The 19,466-nt window shown below is 39.3% G+C and overlaps 1 pseudogene; it reads right to left on the reverse strand.

Annotated features, from left to right (window-relative positions):
- Window positions 1–15,599: 15,599 nt before the first annotated feature.
- On the reverse strand, window positions 15,600–17,866 carry LOC138164554 (heat shock protein HSP 90-alpha pseudogene; annotated as a pseudogene).
- Window positions 17,867–19,466: the final 1,600 nt, after the last annotated feature.

Genomic DNA, 19,466 nt, shown 5'->3' on the forward strand with positions numbered 1-19,466 from the left:
CCTTCCTTCCTTCCTTCCTTCCTTCCTTTCTCTTTCTTTCTTTCTTTCTTTCTTTCTTTCTTTCTTTCTTTCTTTCTTTCTTTCTTTCTTTCTTTCTTTCTTTCTTTCTTCCTTTCTTTCTTCCTTTCTATCTTTCTCTCTGTCTCTGTCTCTTTCTATCTCTGTCTCTTTCTCTCTCTTTCTTCTTTACTTCAATTTATTTCTTTCTTTTATGGTAAGATCTGTGTGTACTCATGCAAGATATGTCCATATGGATTGTCTAAATGTAGTTTGCAGGTGCCCAAAAGAGACATCTCTGAAATCTAACCCATCTCTCTCCAAGGGAGATCACAGTTTCTGCCTTCAAGTTTTCCAGAGAAGGCCTGTGGCTGGGCAGTGCCTTTTCCCCATCACCTAGTTCCAAAAGAAATATTAGACTAGAATAATGCCTACTGGCTAGGGATATGAATATGGTTCAGAACAAAAACTACTTTCCTCGTTGCTAGTCCTTAGCTTATTCTTACCAGCTTAACTCCTTCCCACCAAAAGCTGGTTATACAAAAGATAAAAGATAAATAGTGAATGACAAACTCACAAGCAAAACAACTAACAAATTGAGAACATTCTATATATTTGAATATACAAGAATATTGTTGTTATTTGTCCTTCATTTTTAAAGAGGACCAATGACATCATGGGATGATGTCTTACTTTTGTGTGAATTGGATTCAAATGAGGCAGAGTTGCACACATCAGCCTCATTCTCTCTTCCAGAGTCATCAAAGTTCAATGGCAGGACAAAAATCAGGACAGCTGGAAGTAGTCCAGAATGCAGTATATGACCCTGGCACCTTTGATGTCTGACCAAGATCTAAGTGCTCCCCGGTGCCTGCTTCAGCTGCCTTCATGGCTGTTGCAACAAACTGTTCTCATATACCCATTCTGCAGGGGAAAGTCTTCACATGCTTGGGGTGTATATCTCCCTGCCTCACTGATGAGTTTGAGGCCTGTCAGTTCCCCTCTACCTGGTTCAGCCTGTCTGCGGAGATGGTTTACTGTGGCGTAACCACAGAGCATGCTACGGCTTCTTTGGGCCACAGGTGAGAGTTGAGAGATATAGATACCAAAGGTGAATGAACAGCCCCAAAAGGGGCTCAGCAAGCCCTCACATCAGAGTAGCTAGTCCTCCATGAATACCCCACACACCCCAAGAGCAAATGAACTCTTAAGATGGGAGTAAAACCAAGAGAGAAGGCCTGATCTCATCTAAGGAGGAGTTCTCTTTCTGAAGTTTCTAAGGAGGCAAACTCAAAATTAGAGATGTATTGAGTAACCATCTTTCTTTGCATGTCTGCGACATATCTAAGACTTTCTTTTTCTCCACATATCTCTCCTGAAGAGTATCCAACCATATTCTTTCTTTTTTTCCCTTCTTTCCTTCCTTCCTTATGAAAGACACAGGTTCACAGCATCACATCAATACTCTATCCAATTAGAAGTCGCTCCCACATCGCAACAGCACCTACAATACCTCAAAACTGGTTAACAGCCAGGTTACACTTTTATCTGCTTGTTTCTGTAGGCCAGCACCACTTCTAAAAGGAAGTTTACAGCCTACGTGGCTACATGCCATGGGTACATGGCAGCATCATAGCAGCCCTCGTCAAACTTTCTATGAAGAAGATTGAGTATTTCTGAGTTATCCTTTTAATTTTTTAACACAGGCCTATGATTTCATCAGTATAGTGAATTCTGAATTTAGAAATTCCCTCTAGCAGTGCAATTAAGCAAATTGTCTGTAAGTCACTATTTTTATTAATTGCATAGTATACTGAAGAGTTAAGCAAGTTGTATATGGTCCTGTAGCTAATGAGTATCAGAGGTAAGACTTGAACCCAGGTTCTAACTCCGAAGTTTGCCCTCTCACTACTATGCTGCATTGTGCCTTTTCATAAATAACCTTATCGCTGACCTGCATTTTAGTTTTTCTTTCCCTTCTTGTCTTAATAAGATCACTCGGGCTCTTTAGGCCTTGCTAAATTCCCTTTCTCCCTTCTTCTACTCTTGGGACCTGGGCAAAGATGCCAGCTGGATGGTCAAAAAATATGTCAGACTTAGTAGGGTTAAAAGAATGAAAAGGCTTTGGGGAGCTATAGGTAATAATACACACACAATATTTATGTTTTTTATTGGGTTCTTTTTTGCTTTTTTTTTTTAGAGGGTAATTGGGGTTAAGTGACTTGCCCAAAATCCCATGGCTTGTAATTGTGTCAAGGGTCTGAGGCCAGATTTTTTACTGAGGTCCTCCTGGCTCCAGGGCCAGTGCTCTATTCACTGCGCCACCTAGCTGCCCCCCCACATATTTATACACTTATACATATATGTATGTATAGGCATACATACATATATACATACGTGTACACACATATTTATAGGTATATATACATGTGTAGAGATGTATATACATATGTAGAGATGTCTACACACATGTGTATGTGTGTATTGGTATATAGGCATGTATGGTGCATATACACATGTATGTGCATATAGGTGTATAGACGTGTGTATATGTATTGCTATAGATGTATATACCTGTGTGTATATGCATATATAGAAGTATATTCATATGTGTATATAGATGTATCTACATATATATATGCATATGTGTACACATGTTTATCTATCTGTTTATCTCCCTATACACATACCCCCAATAATGGGCTTCCCTTCATCCTTTTTTCTTAAGGCTTTGTTGGCCCTGTTAAAATGCAAACACTCCCAGGAGAGATAATACTTGAAGTTGTTAATGCTCAGCTAACACACATAGCAGGAATGAGTTTGTCAGACAGAACCTTTCCTGAGTCAATTTTGATGGGAGGGAGGGTAAAGAGACTTTGAGAGCTACAAAGATCTGTAACAAGGTATGCCAGAGAGAAAGGGATAAGCACTGAAGGAGAAATAAGACAGAGAAAGCATGGGTGAAGAAAAGGGTAGGAAAATAACAAAGGGAGAAGGCAGAGGGATCAAAACAAATTGAGCCCTTACAGCTTTGCCTAGAGCAGGGCTGGGGAGTCTGGATTCGAAGGGCCACACTTGAGGACCTAGAGGGCCACATGTGACCCCAGAGAATTAACCTTATTTATCAAATCTCTAGCTTCCTCCAAAAGCTCAGCTCCTTACTCTCCCCTCAACATGACTGCTAGTGATCCCACCCCCAAAATTACTCTGTGTTGACTTTGTATGTATTTTGAATATTTAATTTTGAGGAACCATTGCTGGGGCCATCAAGGGTTTGGGGTACTGCATCCACTCCCTGTTCTGTGCCTAGGCACGGTGTTTAGACCAGGTTCATTGCTGGGAATAGGGCCTCTAAGGAGCAGGATTAGGCACTCTGTACTTATTAAGTCCCCCACCCTAATGTCCTGGGGACCATTTTACTTATAGCAAATTAGAATATGACTCATAACTAGGTTTCCTTAAAAAAGGAGGGAGAAAGATACTCAATAGATAGTATGAATCAGGCAAGGAACAGGTATTTATTCCTACACACATAAGGAATGTTCAGTATAAAAGACTCACACTGTATTTTTGACCCAACAAACAAAAACAACCATTTAAAATGAGACTCAGTAAACTATGTGCTTTTGCAATCTGCTGGAAGTCAATAGTTAAAACTTATGAGATTATGGGGTGGTTTATGGTAATGTTGTTAGAAGTTTGCATTTCACTTTGGCTCTATACTAAGTAAACAACTTCCACTACATGTATACTGATAAACCAACCAGCCTGGAGTCAGATGTCAGTGACCATCCTCTCCAACAGTGTTGGGACAGTTTCCAGGGACTCTTCCCCTCTCATCATTCAGAATGGATCCAGGATCTCCAGACCTCTTCTTGAACTCAGAAGGTCACCTCCAAGACTGGGTCCTAAGAATGATGCTCAATCACCTGCTCAGGAAAGGAAAAATATATCAGAAGAGGTAGCAAGAGGCCCAGGGGCATACTTATCCCGGTTAAGTCTGTTCTATGTAGGAACTCCAGTAGAGTGTAAGGAAAGAAAACGGCCCATCCTATCATGTTCCTCATAGGAAGTCTACAGCATAGACTGATGTAGAAGTTGTCTCTTCCCTTAAAAGCACTGCCGAGTCATTGACTTCTCAGGCTCAGAAAACCGAGGAGGGCTTTCCCTTGTCCTTTCAAAATTTAACTCATTTAGTACTGAACCACCATGTGACTGTAAGCAAATAAGTCCTCAGATTTCCAGGGGAGATTTCTAGTTGCACACTCCCTCCCTTCGATGGCCCCTATTGTCCAATTTAACCTTCCCCACTACATTATAGAGTCTTAGAGTGTATTCAGCAATAAGGGACATCATCTAGAATATAGAGATTCATTTTACATCTCTTCACCCCTCCTTAATAATGCATAATAGGTACTTGTTTGCTTAATATCAGGAAAGAACACACAAAAAAAGAAGTAACCCAAATCCTACAGGTTAATTAGAAGGCTCAAAATTTCTTAGGTGACATATGTTCATGGCCCCATGATGAATGGGGTAGAGAAAGGACAGACCTTTGCAACCTCTCCCTGAAAATCTCATGGTTTCATAATGCTGCCTTCAAATTTGAAGAAAGAGACAGAAGCAATAGCTGTCTCTTCTTTTAGGTGACACGGCACCCTACCACTCTCATGAGGAAGGGAGACTGAAAGACCACCCAGGATTTGTTCTATCATACCAAAACACAAAATCCTTTCATTTCCAGGTCACATCATGACTGGAAGGAGATCCCAAAGCTTCTTCTATGTGAGAGACTAAAGTAAGGAATGGCAAGTTTGAGCATCCTTTGTATCCTCAGCAACTAGGAGAGGTCTGGCACATAGTAGACATTGAATATATACTTGTTGATTCACTTAACCTCTGCTTGCCTCAGTTTCCTCAACTGTAAAATGGAAAAACAGCACCTGCCTCCCAGGGTTGTTATGAGGATCATTGTAAAATGCTTAGTCCAGGGCCTGGCACATAGCAGCTTCTTAATAAACGTGTATTTCCCAGTCCTGGCCCCCAATAATCACTTAGAGCTGACATGGTGTATCCAGGAAGTCTGTGATTGTGGATTATCCAGAAACGTTTATCCTAGGTTGTTCCACGACTGCAGTCCAATGTAAAATATATATTTTAAAAACTATTGGACTGTTTTTTCTAAACAAAGTATAGTATTATCTCATGCCAGTTAACATACACAGAAGGGCCTAAGTTAGGCAAGAGTCAGCTGTAGAGAGAGGTGTGAGATTAGCCAAATGAGCCAGCTCTGAGAAGGAGGACACTGTTAGCAGTTTCAACAGCCAAGTTAAATAAGACACAATTAGAGCAAATCTTCAGGGACCAAGTGAGCCCTAATTGTGTCTTGTTTAACTTGGCCAATTATAGGCCAAACTCTTTTCTAAATTGGCTCTTCTAAAAGCTGTCACACCTTTTTCCACTCAGTTTCTTTATTTTCCAAACTGCAATTTTTAATTCTGTTATTTGACTGCTTAATGGATGCAGGTACCTGCACACACATATATTTGCACATCAATTAGTCTCATATGCATTTATAATGGCATAAAATATGGCCCCCAATGAATACATTCTTAAATCATGTTAAATTTATATGTATTTTCAAAGAGTCAGTAACACCCAACAACAAGGGAAATATATGTAAGCCCTAAAATTGCATTGCTTTGGAGAAGACCCCCCAAATTATTATTACCATGCATAGGACCAAAACACAAATTCAAGTAATAGTATGTGAGTTAATTATTTTCAAAAGTTGCACTGAAGTTTTAATGTTTATTAAAAGGAGAGGAAATTTCTAGCTCTTTCTTCCTTTTACCAGTCAAAGATGTGATTACCCAGTCTTGTTAATTTTATTACATATAGACAGTCATAGTGGTAAAGAGCTCACTTTGCATGGGCATCACAGGCTTACAAAAGAAATATCAGACCCCATCTGTGTCCTCTGAAGAGGGAATCAAAAACAGCTACCAATCTTCTACACTCAACAAGAGGGCCTAAAAGATAGAAACGTCGTTGTACAGCCATCTGCAGTGTTGTGGGGATATACTCATAAGTGCAAAGAATTTGGGGGTGATGGGAAGAAAAAAGAACAGTTTGAGCCAGAAGTTACTAGGTGGAATTAATTTGGGAAAAAATTTTGGAAGAGGAATCCAATGGTTCTCAGAGGATAGGTGCTAGGCAGTTGATCAATTCACAGGCATTTCTTAAGACTAAGCACTGTGTTAGGGGTGGACATATGTAGACAAAAAACTGAAACAATCCTTCTCCTCAAGGAACTTACATTCTATCACATGATTTTATGGGAGCTGGAAAGAAAGGATAATGGATATTCAAAAGCCATAAAGAATGTGTTTGTTTTGACATTGTCCATACCCCAAAGGAGAGGATTTGGTCTCTTTTTGGTCAGAATAAGATGTGAGTGGCCCTTTGACTTCATTCATTTCAGCCAGTATATTAGATGTAACTAATCTGAGCAATGATAAGCTTAATCATTTCCAAAGCACTTTGTATCCATGATCATTTTTATCCTTTGCTTTGATATAAAGCACTATTCCAGTGCCCTTTTGTGGTACAAAATTGTTCCTGAGCTCTTGAAAGCTTTGTCAAAAGAGTCCAAGCTCTGGCAGGTCCCACCAAGCTTTAAAAGCTCCGAGTTCTAGTCCAGTGATGAGGACCAGCCCAGCTAACTTTTGCAAAGGCTCATTATCACTACACTGATGAATTTGCCTTCACAAGAACCCTTAAAGACAAACTCTTAAATTCCGGATGGTCTGCAATCTGCACAGGGAGATGGAGTCTTTATTAATTATGCAATTGTTCCATTCAATTATGGGCGTGTCTACATTAACATTATCATTCCTGACTGATAAGGGGGCAGAAAGAGACTGGATATAAGAGACTGATTCTGGATAGAATGGAAATTCCTTGAGGACATGGATTGTTTCATTTGTTTGGCTCTATATCTCTAGTACCCAGCACATTTGTTGTTCAGTTATGGCCTACTCTTCATGACCCCAGACCATAACACACCATTACTGTCCTTTGGATTTTCTTAGCAACGATCCTGGAATGGTCTGTCATTTCCTTCTCCAGCAGATGAAGGTACACAGAGGTTCGGTGACTTGCCCAGGATCATACAGCTAGTAAGTATCTGAGACCAGATTTGAATGCAGGTCTTCCGGGCGCTAGACCCAGAGCTCTATTCACTGGGCCACCTAGTTATCTCCCCTAGCATATATTCGGTACTTAATATATTCTGGTTTGATTAATCATCCATCTTGTAGATTAGCGGAAGAAATGAGATTAGAACTCAGAATGTGAGTTGTTGTTATGGTGCCCTTCCTTGTGCCTGGTTTTGAGAAGGTAAGCTCTATCTATCTCCAGGAAAAAAGATGTTATTTCAGAGAAGAGTAAAAGCAAACTCAACATTTTAAAGCTACTTTATACTTTCTGAAGTGCTTTATACCTTTTTTTCCTCTTCTGATCTTTATAATGATTACCTGTGATATAGGAAAAACAGGCGAGCCACTTTGCAAACCATAAAATTCTATGTAAAGGCTACTTATTATTATTGTTGCTGTTATTGTCACCATTTTCACCCTTGCAGGCAGGCTCCCAGTGTCTCCTTCCTATGAGAAGAAACATGTGATAAAGCCAACCACACTAGTTGTTAGCCTCGCTGTGTTACAGGAGTACTAGAATTTGCATTTTAATAACCCTCAGGGAGAGGGCAAAGCTTAACCCAAAGTACAGAATCAGTTAAGGTAGGATTTCAGACATTCTTAACATTATACCTGTTAGGCAATTCCATCTATGCCCAAGACCAGCTCCAATGCTTCCCCAACTTGGGATATTGTTGTCTGAGCCTTACTGTACTGAGCCATTCTGGGTAAACCACTTTCCTGAGGCCCAACCAGGATACAGGAGGAAATAAATTTAGGTGTTGTTTCCATGGCCATGTCCAACCATCACAAACCTGTCTATGGATAACCTCTAAAACACCTGAGCTCATTTGTGGGAATGAGCTGAGAGTACCTTGGGAATTTTTCTTGCTATATGCCACATTTAGAATGGAATTTCCAGCAGGAAGTGGGGGAGGGGAGTGCAAGAAATCCCACAATCTTTCTTTACATTTTTCTTGCCTTTAAAATTGGAGAAAATAAGGAGAGGTCAGGAAAGAGAGGAAGAAATAAAAACATATCGATGAAGAAAAGAGGTATACAGCACAGATGGAGAGAATACAAACCATTTATGACTTTGTGTAAAAGAGTGGAACAGGGAGAAGGTGGGAAGAAGATAAGAAGGGAAGAAGTCAGTGCATGAAGACAGGTGGGGGAAGAGGGGAAAGAGGATAGAAAGAAGGAGGCAAGAAAGAAAAAGTAGGCAGGAGAAACAGTGGACAAATCTCTTTCCCCAGTGTTATGGACTGAAAATATTGCTTACAGCTTGAAATCATGTGGAATTGAGAAGGAGGTAATGGCAGCATGGTTGTTGGGAAGATACACTCTGTCCAGTCACAGAGAGAATGGTGCCTTCTCCTTTGGGGTTTCCATTCCCACATAGCACTTGACAAAGTTCCCTTTGTTAGTAGTCATTACATAATAATGCCTGTCAGAATAACTGGATATTGAAGGTCTCTGTGTATCTCCAAAATTTTCCCTATATTGATTATCTCAGACCTCTCCAAAAGTCAGTGGGGTTGGGTGGGGGGGGGGGAGGAATTAACAGTGATTGCTTAAAAGTTTCAAGCCCTTAGTTCTGTTTCAATTGAAGGAGAGAAGATGAAGAATGACCCTGTGTAGATGGGTGGCATATATTTCTCCAACAACTAGAGTAAACCATGCCAGGCAATGGGTTTCCACTTTTAATATATGGTATTGAATTATTCAGAAGCACTTTGATTGGAAGGCCAGGCTCCCTGATTCCTATTAATCAAATGGCCGAAATATAAATTGGCTTTCAAAAGGTACTTAGGAAAGGATCTTATCCTTTAAAAAAAAATGAAGTGCCAACCACAAATCTCTACTATGAAATAACCAGGAAAGATGAATAGCAATAATAAATGGTAAAATCCTTGTATTGATAACACGACTATCCATGTGCCATTCAAAACCTCTTTCTGATTAAAAAGAAAAAAAAGGAACCATCCCTTTCAACATCCCTGTAATTTGGGAGTGGACAGGTAGTGTAGTAATTCCCATTTTTATAGGAACTGGCACAGAAAAACTATATGGCTTGTCTAAGCACATACAAAGCATTAGCATCAGAGACAAACCAGAATTCCATCCTCTTGGTTTGCTTTTGGGGCTCCATTGGCAAGATTCTCTTGAAGGAAAACTGTTACATGATAGCAAAGCACAAGTTGAACTCTTATCTACATATCTTGGCCGTGCCTGCCTGGGATTAGTGTGCTCAGCAGCTGAAATAAATAAATGATGCGCTATTTATTATTATTAATAAACATTTTGATGTCACCATCATTTAAATCTGTTTGAGAGGGACTTCACAGGATGCACCTTCTATTCAGATCTGACTTTAATCAAACACAGTAATTGGTACCTGGCAAAGACTCAATAAATAATGATGGTTCAATTAGTCACCAGTCTAGTTGGGCCACTTCTCTTTACCATCATCCCCACAATGCTCCCCTTGCTCTTACCCCCCTGAATGTGGTCATAGCAGAGTGGAGGCCAACGAACACTAACTACACAGGGAATCAAGAGGCCCACGTTCTAATTCTGACTCTACCACAAGCTTCCTGAGTCAGAACTTTAAAGCTGACCCTACTTTCTCCAATCAGAAACATGCAAGCTAAAAAGACCCCAGTTTCCACCAGTCAACTCTTTGCTAAAGGTGAAGAGCAAAAATGACAGACTTTCCTTCTTGATTCTCCATACTTATTCATTTTTATTTTATTTTAAAATTAGTCACAATCTCTTCCTAGTCTCAGAGCTAAACTGAACAAATAGCTCTATTTGAATTCATTAAAAACTTGATCCTTCTGTCAAACCCACCTTGAAATAAAACACCCCCTCACCAAGGAGGTGATATGAATTTTGGAGGAATCCTCCCCAGAAAAAGAGGGCAAGAATTGTTCTTGTTAATCTATAAACAAGGGTCTTTCTCATTTTTAAAAGCATGATGAAAATCTAAAGGAGTTTTTTCAAAGTGTAGATATGTGATGTGTAGCAATGAAGGTGATATTTTAAAGGGAAAACAGGATGTAGGGGCAGGGAAGGTGAGGTACTGGGATAAATTCAGCAAAAATTCTCTCTTGTCACATCCCCTTTAAAGTAAACCTGAAATGAGAGGGCAGTGGGGGCAGTGGTGAAAAACCCTAGAAGGAAAAATGAAAGAGAAGTCAGGGAGAGAAAGCATGGTGATTCCATAATGTTGGGAGCAGAAAACTGCTGGAAATAGCAAGACTGGATGGTTTCTGAAGTGTAAAGAACAGGAGAGAACAGAAAAAATAGGAAGTAATATGGAGGGGCTAATAATTGGATTCCACTTGAGACCCCCTCATTAACAATAACTATAAGCAGCTTCCATTTATATGTCTTTGGTAGAACTCTAGTAATTCCCAATAAAAAGAACTTGGGCAAGCTACCATCATATCAGAGGAAAAGGCAGAAAACTTGCTATAAATAATTTTCAGGAGCCCCTGAGCTAGTGTTCAGTGTAGCAGTGGGTAAAACACTGGGCCTGGAGTTTGAAAGAGCTAAGTTCAAATCTAACCTCAGACACTTAGTAGCTGTGTAAGCTAGTAAGTAGATACTCACTGTTGTGTTACCCTGGGTAAGTCACTTAACCCTTGCCTACTTCAGTTTCCTTAACTATATTACAGGAATAATAATAGCACCTCCCAAGATTGTTGTGAGATTCAAATTAGATAGTATTTGTAAAGTACTTGGTGGTTGGCATGCAGTTGGTACTTAGTTAATGATTGTTTTTGTCTCCTTTAACAAGTAGGTAATTTTAAAAAATCACTTACCACAAGAGTTACTCATAAGAATGACAAAAGACTGAGGATTTCACTTTCAGAAGGTACAGAGGGCAAAAGGAATTTTTAAGTGACCCATAGAGAATATGCTATATTTGTGTCTCTGCCCGAGACAAATAACAAATCCAAAATCCCAAAGTGCAGATTGGTGGAATATCTCAACTCTAAAAATTATCAGAAAGAATTAAATCTTCTTCAGAAGCCTGTAATGAGTGCTTCAGAAAAAAAAGGAAACAAAAAATATGAAGAAAAAGGATTTCTTAACATGTACTTTGACATGACAGGTGTAAGAATGTGGCACAGAAAAGGAAGAGAAGGCCCACTGATTAACTGGAACCACATGGAATAGGTAAGAGACTTCCCCTACCCCTTCCTACCATGGAAGGTTGAGCTCTGTCCTCTGAGGAAGAAATAACTTCTTGTACTCTTAAGAAGTGTGGGTATGAATCCAAAAGTGCTCTCAGGAAAGAAGTTATCTAGAGATAGGGAGAAGAATCAGAGATGAGCTGGTGACAGGTGAATCCTTCCTGATGGATACCAAGGCATAGTTTGTCAGGCAGAAATAGTAGAGAAGCCTATTTTCCTAAAGCATGAGTCTAGGATGTGGCAAGGACCTTCTAAGATTTTCAAACCTGAAGACCCCACCCACTGCTGGTGTATCATATGAGGACAAAAATCCATTAGCAGAAAAAAAACCCTAAAAAACATTAATTAAAAGCTCAAGATTTTAAAGTCATGGGTGGCATTTTCATGACTGATGCCCATCAACGGTAGTGGCCTCCCAAGAGAGGTGCCATTTTGGGAAAATGGCATCTGGATTATGATTTTTCAACCATGGCTTCAAGAATAGGAATGATGAACCCTTCATATGAAACACATCTAACAAATGGCACTAAAACAACATTTGCCTCAACTCCTCAGAACCATATCAAGAAGACTTGCCCAGGGTCACACAGCTAGTAAGTGTCTGAGGCCAGATTTGGACTCAGGAAGATGAGTCATCCTGATTGCAAGCCCAGCATTCTATCCACTGCACCACCTAGCTGCCCCAGAGACAGGTGAAAACTAAGTGATAGAAAAAGTTTCAAGAGTGAGTACACTGAGAGAATCGGGAAAGGCTTCATGTAGAAGATGGTCCCAAAGCTATGCTTTAAAGGGAGCTAGTGATAACATGATGCAGAAACAAGCAGGCAGCGCATCCCAGATGCAGGGGGACCACCTGTGGGAAGGCATAGACCTGAGAAACGGAATATGAAGTATAGGCAAGCAGGCTGGTTAGACTGAAAAGGAGAGTGCCTGTGAGTGTGCGTGTGCATGCATGTGCGTGTGCATGTGTGCATGTGTATAGGGGTGTTATATAAACTCAGACCTGGAGGCCTTTAAATGACAGGCTGTGGAATTTTGTAATTTATCTGAGTGGGGTGGTCTATATGCCTGTGAGGGACATTCTAGCTCTAAGATTCTTTCATTTGCTTTGCATGCATCCTTCTGCAACCATCTCCACTCCACTGGAAACTAGGGGTCCACTGTTGGATCCCTCTGGCTCTAAGTGAGTTTTTTTTGTTTGTTTTAGCAGTCCAGGAACCAGGCTGACGCATCTGATACCCATGTGTATGAATATGTAGATATGTATATTGTTGTTCAGTTATTGAGTTGCGTCCAACTCTTTGTGGCCCAGTTTGGGGTTTTCTTGACAAAGGCACTTGCAGTGGTTAGCCATTTCCTTCTCCAGTTCATTTATTTTTGGAGGGGGGGAAGGCAAATCAATTGGGGTTAAGTGACTTGTCCAAGGTCACACAGCTAGTAAGTGTGTCAAGTGCTGAGGCTGGATTTGAACTCAGGTCCTCCTGAATCCAGGGCCGGTGCTCTATTTGCTGTGCCACCTAGCTGCTCCTCCAGCTCATTTTACAGATGAGGAAACTGATGCAAACAGGATTAAGTGACTTGCCCAGGGTCACACAGCTATCAAGTGTCTGAGGCCAGATTTGAACTCAGGAAAATGAGTCTTCCTGACTCCAAGCCCGAAGCTCTATCAGTTCTACTACTTAGCTGCTCATACATGTGTATATCTACATATGAATACACATATATGTATATGTGCATATATATATATGTTTAGCCCAGTCCATTAATAGCTTTAATTAATGCATGTCTATCATCTGGCTATCTATTTACCCATTTGTATGGTGATTCCCTATCTTATTCACAGAGTTGCAGTGAGCCCTTTGTAAGCCTTAAAGTACTATAGTCATGGGAGCTATTATATTTACTTTTAAACCTCAGCCATCAACAGCCCCTGCAGTGGAATGATTGAGTTTAAACCTGAGTTAAGTTGATTGACAACAAGGTATTGTACTGACGCCCTCAAACTGTTATGTGATAGAGTCCCTGTGTATACTAGACCGCATTAGTAAAGGTGGGTGGGCACATGAAGTACCACTGGGAAAAACAGAGGGGAGTGAGTAGAAGGAATTAGGGCCTGGGGGGACACCATTCTATGAGAGGCATTTCCATCCTTGTTGGACCCCTGGCAGGGGTCAGTAAGTCAATGAACTCAATTCCTTGTTAACCCTATGGTGGGACAACAAACAAGATGCTGGCTAGCCTCCAATGGGGAAGCTTCCTTTACACATTTCATCTAATAGTCATAGCATACCATTCTGTGCATGGTACTATCACCAAGCTTCAATAGTGATAAATTGTCTCTGCTGTTAGGGAGATTATAACCTACATGCATATACAATGACAACTCATCTTTTAAAAAAAATTAATTTTTATTTTTCAATATTCACTTTTGTAAGATTTTTAGCTCAAATTTTCCCCTCTCCCCCCATATAGGCTATGCATTCATTGTACAGTTATAGTAAACATATTTCATGTTAGTCATGTTGTGAAAGAAGAATAAGAATTGAAGGGAAAAACATGAGAAGAAAAAAAAGAAAATAGTGTGCTTCAATCTACATTCAGACTCCATAATTCTTTCTCTGGATAGCATTTTCTATCATGAATGTTTTGAAATTGTCTTGGATCATTGTATTACTGAGAAAAGTTAAGTCTATCATGGTTGGTAATCACACAGTGTTGCTGTTACTGTATACAATATTCTCCTGGTTCTGCTCACTTCATTTAGCATAAGTTTTATGGAAGACTTTCCAGGTTTTTCTGAAATTCACATACCCATTATTTCTTATGTAACAACAGTATTCCATTACATTCATATACTACAACTTGTTCAGTCATTCTCCAATTGATGGGCATCCCTTCAATTTCCAATTCTTTGCCACCACGAAAAGAACTGCTGTAAATATTTTTGTACATTTAAGTTCTTTTCCTTTTTTTATGATCTCTTTGGGATATAGTAGTGGTATTGCTGGATCAAACTGGTATGCACAGTTTTATAGCCCTTTGGCCATAGTTCTCCACAATGGTTGGATCAATTTACAACTCTACCAACAATGAATCAGTATTCCAATTTTCCCACATCTTCTTCAACATTTATCATTTTTTTTGTTTTGTCATGAGAACTCATCTTTTTAAGGCTTACAGAGTCATATTCTTCAAAATTACCCTGAGATAAGTAGCATAACTACTATATGCATTTTCAGGGATGAAGAAATAGCTATCGTAGAAATCCTATGACAATGCCCTGGATCACACAACTTGTTCATAACAAAGTTGGACTCCAACCTAGATCTCCTAACTTTAGGGTCAGTGTGTTTTCACTATTCTCTGCCAATGTATAAATCCAAGGAAAGTGACACAAAGGAATGTGCTAGATTTCAAGTCCAAGGACCTGGTTTCAGATTCTGGCTCTGCTGCTTACCCCCATTAAGACTTTGGGCAAGTCATTTAGTATCCCCATCTACAAAATGAAAGAGTTGGACTAGATCCTGCTGTAAATTGTATTTCTACTCTGTTCCATTGATCTACCTTTCTATTTCTTAGCCAATACCAAATAGTTTTAAAAATTAGATGGCCAGTAAATTTTCTTCTAATCCTACATCTATGTTCCCAACAATCTTTTTTTTTTTTTGGTGTTAACACTTTTATTTTCCTAGACTTCAGGGTTTTATACATGCAAAAATTGATGGAATAGAATGGAACTCAATTATTTTAAATATATAAAAGAAAGACAATTTTATAAACATTTTAAGATACCTCAAAACAGTGTATTTTAGAGACCAAGGAGTAATTCAATTCCATTATTCAGCTTTTTGTTACATACTGTATTCAGAACACAAGAGTGTTAGTGAGTTAACATTAGATTACAATGTTTGGACATATATTAAGGATATTATTTCTCCCTCCCTAAAATAAAACCAACGATTACTAGTTCTTGCTTGAATGTCTAAGGTATCACAGTATTGATTATACTTAGAAGGGAAGAGAATTCTAAACTTCCCCTTAAATAGCATGTTCATGCCATACATATTTTTTTAAAGTGATTTAACAAAAATAAAGAGAATGTATCTGAAAATATACATCAGAGGGAATGAAGACATCAAGTATTTTCTCAACACCTTATACAAAATAACTTATTCAGACTAGTCTAGGAAACAATGCTTTAGTCCACTTCTTCCATTCATGATATATCATCATCTCCTTCAAGAGGTGGCATTTCCTCAGTTATAGCTGCATTGCTTTCTTCAGTAGTTGAATCATCTTCATCAATTCCAAGATCAAATTTGATCATCCTGTAGACTTGATTGCCATGTGTCTAGGGATCTTCCAAACTGAACCCAGAAGACAACAGTGCAGTTTCATACAATACGATGACCAGATCTTTCACGGATTTATCATTCTTGTCAGCCTCTGCCTTTTGCCGTAGAGTTTCAATAATGGAATGATCAGGGTTTATCTCCAAGTGTTTCTTTGCTGCCATGTAACCCATTGTTGAGTTGTCTCTTAGTGCCTGAGCCTTCATTATTCTTTCCATGTTTGCTGTCCATCCATATGTGCTTATGACAATGCAGCATGGGAAAGTAACCAATCGGTTTGATACAACTACCTTTTAAACTTTCTTTTCCAGGATATCTTTCATAATTTTGCAAAGATTCTCAAACTTTGCCTTTTTTTTCCTCCTGTTTCTTTTTTTCATCTTCATCTTCTGGGAGTTCCAAACCCTCTTTGGTTACAGACACTAAAGTCTTGCCCTCAAATTCCTTTAGCTGTTGCACACAATACTCATCGATAGGTTCAATCATATATATTACTTCTAAACCATGCTTCCGAAGATGCTCAACAAAAGCTGAATTAGCCACTTCGTCCTTGGTTTCACAAGTCATGTAATCGATGTGTTTCTGGTTCTCCTTCATCCTCATGCAATAATCCTTAAGAGAAACCATCTCATCACCAGAAGCAGAAGTATAGTATCTCAGCAATTCTGAAAGTTTCTTCCGGTTCTGGGAGTCTTCATGTATTCCAAGCTTAATGTTTTTAGAAAACTGCTCATAAAACTTTTTGTAATTCTCTTTGTCCTCTGACAGTTCAGTGAAGAGTTCAAAGCACTTTTTGACCAAATTCTTCCTCATCACTTTCAGAATTTTGCTTTCCTGCAGCATTTCACGTGAAATATTTAGAGGAAGATCCTCAGAATCCACCAAACCTCTGATGAAATTCAGATATTCAGGAATCAGGTCTTCAAGTTATCCATGATGAAAACTCTGTGCACATATAATTTGATGTTATTCTTTTTCTTTCTATTTTCAAATAAATCAAAGGGGTCACGTCTTGGAACAAATAGAAGGGCTCTGAATTCCAACTGTCCTTCCACTGAGAAGTGTTTCACAGCTAAATGATCTTCCCAGTCATTTGTCAAGCTCTTAAAGAATTCGTGTATTCTTCATTGGTAATATCATCAGGATTTCTGGTCCAGATTGGCTTTGTTTTGTTAAGCTCTTCTTGATCGATATATTTTTCTTTGATCTTCTTCTTTTTCTTCTTGTCACCATCTTTCTTTTCTTCTTCTTCATCTGAGCCAACATCTTCTATTTCTGGCTTGTCCTCAGACTCCTTTTCTTCTTTTTCCTTCTCCAGTTTCTCTTCCTTTTCCTCTGCTTCATCATCACTGACTTTGTTGTCCTGTTCTTTTCCCACAAAACGTGTAATTGGATAGCCAATGAATTGAGAATGCTTCTTCACAATTTCCTTTATTCTTCTTTTCTCTAAGTACTCAGTTTGGTCCTCTTTCAAATGCAGAATTACCTTTGTTCTTCCACCCATAGGTTCACCTATGTCAGTCCTAATGGTGAATGACACTCCTGCTGAAGACTCCCAGGCATATTGTTCATCATCATTATGTTTAGTGATCACAGTCACTTTCTCAGCAACCAGATAGGCAGAATAAAAACCAACACCAAACTGACCAATCATGGAAATATCTGCACCAGCCTGTAAAGCTTCCATAAAAGCTTTGGTTCCAGACTTTGCTATTGTACCAAGATTGTTGATTAAATCAGCTTTGGTCATTCCAATACCAGTATCCACAATGGTAAGGGTGCAATCATCTTTGTTTGGAATGATGCTAATGTTCAGCTCTTTCCCAGAGTCTAGTTTACTGGGATCTGTCAGACTCTCATACCTGATTTTGTCCAGGGCATCGGATGAATTTGAAATTAGCTCTCTCAGGAAGATCTCTTTATTAGAGTAGAATGTATTAATGATTAACGACATCAATTGATCAATTTTTGCCTGAAAGGCAAAAGTCTCCACTTCGTCCTCCTCCATGGGTTGGTTCTGGGTCTGCGTTTCCTCAGGCATCTTGGCAGAGAGAGCAGGAGCCCAAAGGCTTCAGCTGGCAGCAAGACGAAAAGAGGAACAAACTGATCCTAACAATCTTGCAAACATATAACCATATATAATTTCAGTAGTGGCTAACCCAATCAGTTCTAGCTGGAAAAAGAGAGGCCACTTAGGTTAATAAGCTAAGGAGAAAATAACCAATTGTGTAAGTGGGTAAAAACAGTCACTGACCCATTTTACAGAACTTCTGGTTTTGAAACTGATATTTTTTACCTTTTTCAACAATGATAGTAGTTCACATTTATATAATACCTTAAAGACAGTTGGGTGAAACAGTGTATAAAGTTCTGGGTCTGGATTCAGGAAGACCAGAGTTCAAAACTGGCCTCAGATACTTACTAGCTGTGTGACCCTGGGCAAGTCATTTAACTCTGTTGGCCTCAATTTTATCATCTGTACAATGAGCTGGAGAGGGAAATGGCAAACCAAACCAGCATCTTTGCCCCCAGTAAATAAATAAATAAAGGCAAAACCCTGAATTGGGTCATGAAGAGTCAGATATGACTGAAAAACACTAAAGAACAACAAAAGGTTTATTAAGGGCTTTATATGTGTTATCTCATTTGATTTTTACTTACTTACAATCCTTTAGAAAGGTACTATTGTCCACTTCTCTTATTTGCTTCTTAAGGTCCTCTATGACCTGTAACCAGCTCGTATTTTTCTTTGAAACTTTTGGTGCAGGAATTCTGACTTCACTGTCTTCCTCCTGTTCCATGCTTTGATCCTTTATGTTGCCAAAATAGGAGTGTAAAGTTGGGTTGCTCTGTTTATTTTGCTTCCTTTGCCTGCTCATGTTGCCACTCAATCACTTGACCCCTAGGCTTTTTGCCACAGAAGGACTCTGCCACCAGACTGGGGAGCTTCACCCCAAATGCTGGGGTTTTCTTAGCTGCTGAAGGTATTAGTTGGGTGCCCTCTCTGAAGCCCCCACACACCCTGGCAAGCTGGCACACACCCTAGGACCTCTACCCTAGAGGACCTCCTCCCTAAGAGAAATGGAGGAAAAATTGGGAAGAGAAATGAGAATGATGCAAGAAAATTATGAAATGAGAGTCAATAGCCTGACAGAGGAAAACAATACCTTAAAAAATAGACTAACTCAAATGGCAAAAGAGGCTCAAAAAGGAAATGAGGAGAATGCCTTAAAAAGCCGAATTTGCCAGATGGAAAAAGAATCTCAAAAGCTCAATGAGGAAAATCATTCTTTCAGAATTAGATTGGAGCAAATGGAAGCTAATGACTTTATGAGAAATCAAGATGCTGTTAAACAGATCCAAACAAATGAAAGAATAGAAGGCAATGTGAAATATCTCATTGGAAAAACAACTGACCTGGAAAATAGATCCAGGAGAGATAATTTAAAAATTATTGGACTACCTGAAAGCCATGATCAAAGAAAGAACTTAGAAATCATCCTCCAAGAAATCTCAAGAAAAAGTGCCCTGATGTTTTAGAAACAGAGGGCAAAATAGAGGTTGAAAGAATTCACCAATCACCTCCTGGAAAAGATCCCAAAAAGAAAACTCCTAGGAATATTGGAGCCAGGTTCTGAAATTTCCAGATCAAGGAGAGACTATTACAAGCAGCCAGGAAGAAACAATTTGAATATTGTGGAAACACAATCAGG

This window comes from Petaurus breviceps, unplaced genomic scaffold (genome assembly GCF_028583685.1).
Source record: "Petaurus breviceps papuanus isolate PSGF00001 unplaced genomic scaffold, PetGlider_PUasm1.0 190, whole genome shotgun sequence".
NCBI lineage: Eukaryota > Metazoa > Chordata > Mammalia > Diprotodontia > Petauridae > Petaurus > Petaurus breviceps.